This window comes from Corapipo altera, unplaced genomic scaffold (assembly GCF_003945725.1).
Source record: "Corapipo altera isolate COAL_440 unplaced genomic scaffold, ASM394572v1 23b, whole genome shotgun sequence".
In the NCBI taxonomy this organism is placed as follows: Eukaryota; Metazoa; Chordata; class Aves; order Passeriformes; family Pipridae; genus Corapipo; species Corapipo altera.
In genome coordinates, this window is record NW_020884885.1 from 9,079,586 (window position 1) to 9,087,346 (window position 7,761).

A 7,761-nucleotide genomic window follows, 5' to 3' on the forward strand; every position below is an offset into this window, starting at 1 on the left:
CCTCACCAGCTCTGCTCCTTCTCTTTGGTCTGAGAACTATTGAGCAGCTAGATGTTCTGCTCTTCTGCCCTTTGCTTCTTGTAACTGAACCCTACACATTCCCAATAACTCTTACCTCGTATTCAGTAAAGTCTAATCCCCAGGTTTAGCTATGTGAGCTGGAGAGAAGTGCTAGCCAGACCCTTGATAAAGATTATCGTATTCTTGGTCTGTGAAGTCTGTAGGAACTACCCAATTTGCTCTTCTCTTTGGACCCATAACCACATGAAAATAAATAGTTATGATAAAGAGTCATTACCTTTTCTAGGTTTGTCTTGCCTATATCTGGCTATATGTCAGTGTGAGACTGCCTCACCCTTAATATTTGTCAGGAGAAGCTAAGTAAAGGTTGTATTAACTGCTGTTTACCCTTGTCCTGTGGTACGCAGCCAGTGTGAAATGCAAAGACAATTTAGAATGCTATCACCAGTCCTACTGATGGTATTTTGCACTCCCTTTATTCAGTACAAAGCAAATCATACCTCAGATGCTTAATTGTCTTCTAAAAATTAAGACATCAAACATATTTGCTTTTCAGCTTGCACACACTCCATGCCTCTGATGCAGTGGTTCTGACTTCTTGGGGACTGCCTGTCTAGAAATGTTTGTGCAGAGCTGCTCACTGTATAAATACACCCTTAAGATCTACCGATAGTGAGTACCCCCATTTAAATCCACATAACTTGGTTGTGAAGCAGAAGGGTCACTGAATATACTTTGGTCCTTTACAGTCAGTTTCTGAAGAGCAGAAAGTTTCCTTTGGCAGCAAAAATCTGTTATCTCCATCAGCAAGACAGCACAGATTGAAGCTGCTGGCACTTAATACATATAAATTCTCAGGAATTCCAAGTCACCCATCCAAATCAGCTCTTCTGAAGACAACACACTGTGCCCCATTCCTCTCAAACCCACCACAGTCTTCACCAACTCTTGTTGGCTATTTCTGGCATGAACTAGAGAAGCCCTTACAGAATTTTTAGCACTGGGAGGGTTCACACTTGTTGTAATGCAGTATTTCAAACATGTAGCAGAAAACAGGCAAACAAGGTGCAAGAAAAATTATCTACGTCCAGATCTTCTCTTTTCCAGTGGCTTGTTGGTGGTGTACTAGCCAAATCACTGGATTTTGCTGCCTCCTATTCCTTATGCAAACAAGGGGAAGTGATACTTAGTCGTTATTAGAACATCCAGGGATGCAAATTACTGTGTCAATGATTACTATTTGTTCTCAAAATACACGCCATTTCCTTTTATCCCATTTACAATAGTGGTTTAGTCACTTCCAATATTACAGTCATAACCATTCATTCCTTCAGATAAAGTACTAGTTTCCCTTAAAAAAAAGGATCTCTGGTCTCTGAGAGGTGGGCCACAATTTAACATAAATGTACGTGGGATCAAGTTGCTTACATACGGGGGTGATGGAAGCCATTAAGCACAGAGGTGACCAATAAACAGCATGAGAAGTGCATAATATAATGAAGATATAGCAAATGCTTGTCTAAAGTAACATCTGATGGCTAATGAGTATTTGTAACTCATCTGTAAGAACAGCTTTACTTTCTTGCAATGATACTGATTGCATCAGGAACTTCATAGCAGCACAGAACAGTACATAAATGAAAATCATTAGACTGATGGGATACACAACTATTAGCACACATCAGCTTGCTTTCTTGAATGTGGATTTTACAAAGTAGGAAATGTCTTCAAGAATCTACCTACATCTCTGTGGGTTTGCAAAGGCGTTTTTCACTGCTACATGTGTATTAGTGCCAACTTCTCCCTCACTGAATTTGGAATTATAAAAAAAATCCCTGATCTTTGACTATATATTGTTGTACCAAGGGAGGAAAATGTTTTATTGAAGCTTGCTGGAATTTTGAATGAGCTTTAATCATGGGGATAGTGGAGACAGTTACTTGGGCTTTGGCTACACACAAAATTGCACTGATTAAACTGAAGACTGGAAACTGATAAAACAGTCCAAACCTGTAGAAAAATACCTTTCTCAGTGTGGGCTCTATACACCCTTCTTTGCAGGTAAGGAGGGAGTAACAGTTGTCATTCATCTTGATTCTTACAAGGTTTTGACACCATTCCACCCGACATTTTCCTAAGCAAACAAAGAAAATACAGTTTACATGAAATTATCCTAAAGTAGGCACATGGCTGATTAAAAAAAATAGCTTTAAAACCCAGTTATCAATTGTTCTCTGCCAGACTTAGAGGAATTTTCAAACTAGGCCCTTCCAACATCTGTGTGGAATCCATTTCATGCAGTATTTTCATTAACAACCTGTGACGAGGGAATAAAGAGTACTCATAAAATCTGCAGACATCATCTAGCTGGGAGAGGATGCAAACAGTTTGGCGGATGGACTGAGAATTCAAAATGATCTTGCTAAATTGGAGAAAACCAACGACTGAGTAAAGAAAAGTGCAAAGTGCTACGCTTAAGAGGAAGAAATCAAAAGCACAAAGAGAAAATGGTGAATAAGCGGCCGGGCGGCAGTACTGCAGAAAAGCATCTCAAGGTGTCAGCCAGGAACTGAACAGGAGTCAACAATATGATGCTGTTCCAAAAAAAACGGCTGAGCTAATGCAGGGTGCTGGGTGCACAATGCAGCAGATGACTGGTTTGCTCTTCCTAGGCCGGAGAATGACATGAATAGAAGGTTTCACAGCTGAGCAGCAAACCTGAGAAGAGACTTTGAAAGATTAAGAAGGTTTATTTAAGAAGGAAAAGACTAGGGAACAATACGGTAACCACTGGCTTGTAAAGAAAAAATGTTCTCCCTGACTGCTGGGAGTGAAACAAGAAGAGGTTTCTGCTTCAAAACAGAGATCCTGGGAAGATATGAAACCCCTGTCATTCAGGCACAAGGGCATGAAAGTTGTAGAGCTACAGAGGTGGCCATGCACAGGGTCCTTCACCATACATCCTTCACCATACTGTGACCAACTTCATCCAGGGATGCTGCAGGTATGATCAGGCTGACATTGGGCAGCAAATGTAGGATGCAGATGAAAACAAGCTCAAGGAACCTGATCAGGGTGGCCACAGCTGAACTGTGCCACTCTAGAAATTAAGAAAAAATTACTTATTTTGCTGTAAACTCCTCAGATGCCAATATTTAATTTGACAGTGAAAGCAGAGCAAGTTATAGAGAAACCTTGTGGCAGCTGATGGTAAAAGGCCATGAATTATGCCCCCAGCTTTTCCTGTTGAGCTGTTTCTGAACATCCTGATGAGAAGATCCTGGGAGGCAATATAAAGTGCCTAAGTCCTTGTCATTGCAGGAGGTCTCTGCTTGTCTGCCTACATTCATGTGGACATTTTTTGTTTCAGTAGCTACTAGTCTCTGTTACGATTTAAGTGGGGGAAAAAATGACAATATTTTCCTCCACGTTTTCAATTTTCCCTAGAGCTGGTTGCACTTTCTTTGAATTCCAGAGCTTTGAATTTCATTGAGGAAACAAAACAACCAAAAACGCAGAAAAATTCTGGAACCCCTTGAGTTTTTCACCCTGTTTCTCAAGTAGGAGAAGGAAAACCTAGCCAATGGTGAGTGGCAAATATGGGTTTGCTAACCTCCACCGGCCAAATCTAGTGACTAATATCACCTTTATTTTGGACAAAATGGGATTAGCAGATGTACGTTGGTCTTGAAAATCAATCAAGAAACATAGGATTCTCGTAAAAGTTGGGAATCTGGGAAGCTCTATGGAGATCCATCATTACTCATGAAGCTATGTCCCCTGCAGTAGACCATAGCTTGAAGAATGCAAGAAAACTGAACCATCCTGTTTGCTGTGGAGTGGGGGGAGAGGAACAAAGAGCACCATGGCTGAGTAGACAGGTAGGGGGAGCTGGGACTAATTGGACTTGCTGCATGACACTGGGAAAACTTTTCATGTGTCCCTGTGCCACAACATCTCCAACTATAAAATGAGAGGAGCCTAGTTTTTCCTTATAAATAACTCTAACTAACTTTCCTTATGAATGGCTTTCCTTATAAATAGCTTGCCTTATAAATAGCTTACATGGCAAACACTACATAGGATATAACGGGCTCCGTGGCATTTTTCATAATAAACACATTTCCAAACCCAAATAGCTCAGTAAAACAGTTACAGATGCTATGCTTCTTAAGGGAAGCATGTGCTTTGACAATGTGTTGTTAGTATAAAAAACCAATTCATCGGACTGATTTAAATGTATTAGCAAGCATCTAACCTGCAGTAATTGCAAAATTTAATTACAAAATTAAAACAATTATCAAGGCAACCCTCAATGTTCATGATGCTACATCTATTTTATACAGAAATTCATAGCATCTGAAGCATCCCATAAAATAAACAAAATAATCACTAACTAAAGAAGGGGTTTTTTTGGTTTTTTTTTTGCAAACCTTTTGGCTTAGATTTAAAATAAGTAACTTTACCCATTAGTCACAGAGTGTGTGCTTACTTGGGCTGGAAGCCAGTCTATACCAGCCCTCACTGGAGTAAACCCATGTGCCACATCCCAGTGTCACAGAGATCCCCCAAGTGACAGTGACTAATAGTGCAAAGAGGTGTCTTGTGATCCCAGTTCATGTGCACACAGGGCAAGAGCCACATCTTCCAACACTTAAGAAGATAAACATGCTGCAACCACAGACTGAGCTGGTTTCACCGAGGAAACCAGTTCACTTGAAAGACCACACCCGCTCCCCTTCCTTGAAAAGTTCGTTCAAGTAAGTGGCTTCTTGTATGGTGGATCTTCTCCTCTACCTGCAGGTTGCAGTTTAGGCACTGGCCAATGCTTGTTGGTGGCCCCAAAATGCTGCCATTCGTTGGAGAAGATAAAAAACATCAGTCCATTTTTTTCCTGGCCGATGATGGTCGGACAATGGTGTTTAGCTGGAGAATGTTTGAACTGGCACTGGCAACTCGGTGCCTCTTTGTAGTATAAATACTTTGGATTCTTCCTGACTTTGCCGGGTGTCTTCAGAAGCTAAGTTCACAACAGGCCCAGTGGGCCTTGGGCTTTGTTCCCATTGACTTCCAGGAACTACTCTTCACTTCTGAGAATTATCAGGTGCTGGGACTGATGGCAGAGGTGGTTTCTGGTGGAGCAGGCAGAGTAGAAACTTGATCTGGTTAGCAGGAACACACTGATCTTGTCAAATATTTCTAACAAAGCATCCAGTGGTTTCATTTCAGTTAGGGTCACTTCCACAAGATGAAAAGGTCTCATTTAAATTATCTTAAGAAGGCAATTGTGAGGTTCAGTTCTCCAGCCTTGTCAAAACAAGGGTCTTCAACCAGATTACTGCTGGGCCTCCTGGCACCACCTATCAATGGGACTATTTCTCTGTACAGGCAGTTGTTTGTGAAACTGGGCTTAGCCCTTTCTCGACACCCTCTTAGCACTTTCCAAGAGCCATTTAGCACTTAGCACAGCAAGCAATATGTGGCCAAGGAGATGGAAAAAGAAGAGGGATATACTAGGGCTGACTGCTGTTTGAGGGAATTTGCTTATTAATGTAGATGACAGTATCACAAACAGTATCAGGTACTGTTGTAGGCAGAAAAAAACCCAAACCAAATAATCTTCCAGGGCTAAATTTCTCCAGGCTCTCGTTCTGATTACTTTTTAGCCAAATCAAAATCTGCAGTCCCTAGAAGCTCAGTGGAATCTATGTCTTTGTTCAGTATAGAGAACTTAGTTGCCATCTCTTGAACTGGTCAATCATCCAGATATTTCCCCCTTTAAAAAAGCACGCACTACAACTGAGAAACTGCATGTGCAATATCTGCTAAAAGAGATAGGATATTTGGTGAACTGTTCCAGGACAAGCTGCTCCTGAGTAGCTTCCTGGTTCTTTCTTTCATATCATCAGTTCATGTGTTCATGAGTTGGACTTCACACTGAAGTCTCCCGTGTCTGATGCTCCACTTGCTGCACTTCACTGCAGTCCCTGCAGTGCTTTGTGGCTGGGAAAGCTCTACCTATGCTCTCCATGGAGCAGACAGCTCAGCCCAGACATGCCTTTTATAATCCTTTATATGTCTGAGTCTACAATACAGACAATTTTCTGTGTAGCTTTTTACCAAATGCAACACACAAACTCAGTGTGCTCAGCACATTTTTAGCAGATCTTTCATAAGTTAGCATCCCTTTATAGATCTTCCACTGATTTCCCCTCCTGTTTCTGTGGATGTTTCTTCCTCTGCATGACCTGGAGACAGCCTGGCAACCCAAGGCAGCCTAAAGAGTTGCTTCTATGCAGAAACCATAGGTCCTAGAGTGTGCTGAGCCAACATCAAAGATAAAACATTAAAGATACTGACACAGCAATGGCACTGGCAATCAGCTCTTGCACGTGTGAAGAATCTGTAAGGACGCTCTTATGCAGCTCCTTCTTCTATCCGTCTGACTAAGGTGATCTGCTACCGTTTACATCACTTTGTCAAATGTATATTTGCCAGTTCAGTCTGCTGTCACTGAGAACATTAATGTCTGTGAAACTCCCCATGTTCTTCTAATTATCCACTACCTGTCACAACTTGGATCACTTCTTGAATATGGGGTGTTCTCTTCAGCCAAGCACTATGAATCCTTTAGTTTTCACAAGGGCAGGGAGCTAACCTGGTTAACTTTGCACTTTTATTTTCTAGTTTTGTTTGGATTTTGTTTTAAATATTGGGTGGTTTAGCAAAAGGGAGGTGTTTGATGCAATTCAGAACATAAGTCAAAAGGCTGCAAAAGTGGAAAGAATTAATTCCTGGCTTATCCCATCCTTCTGCACTGCAACCCCAGGCTCCTGCAGGGAACAGATGACATGACACCATCAACATACCGACACACAGCGAGCAGGAGCACTTCTCACTGCGTGGTCACCTTGCTGCCAGGGCAGTGGAGACAGACTGGAGCCAGCTGCCAGGTAGCAACTCCTACCAGTATAGCCTTGGCTACTGGGGCTTCAGTGTTAGGTTTTTCCCCAGCCTCTCAGCGAGTTTGCAGTTGGCATGAAACGTCACGCTGATCACAACATACCACGTAATAGCCAAGCTGCCAATGAAAACCATTTTCATTCTGTAACATCTCAGTTACAGAATCAGCTTTATTCAGCAGGAAACAGCCAGCTGGGACAGCTCAGGCTTCCTTCAAAATCTTCTTCCGTGTTTACATCGTGGACCTGTTTTGGCATTCAGACGAGGTTGGTGCTCGTCCATCAGTGCAGTGATGCAAAGATGTACAGGAACACCTACGCAATGACCTCTTGCTATGAGAGGCATCTTCAGCATCGCCTTGTCCTACATACCCTAAGGAAAATATCCCTCTGCAATGGCTTAGTGAAATGTTTTGAGCTGGAGATGAAGAGGTGGCCTCTAAGCCTGAGCAGTTATTTGAGGACCTCACTCCCATGCCCTTGTTTTGGGACGGAGGGAAGGCAGATACTGTCTGCTGGAATGGCCAGCTTGGGATGAGGGATGGGCAGGCCTGACCCTGGCTCTGCAGCTCCGCCGGGCGAAGCTCAAGCTGAGCTCTAAACCGGCAGCAGTGCCCTTCCCGGCCCTTTCCCTCCGAATCCCCTCCATTCCCGCCCCCTCGCTGCCCGCGGGAGCGCGCACGGCGGCGCACGCGGGCCCGCGGCGGCGCCCCCTGGCGGCCGTGCGGGGTGCGGCGTTTCCGCGCCGCCGCCGCTGCCCGGTGCCTCCCGGTGCCGC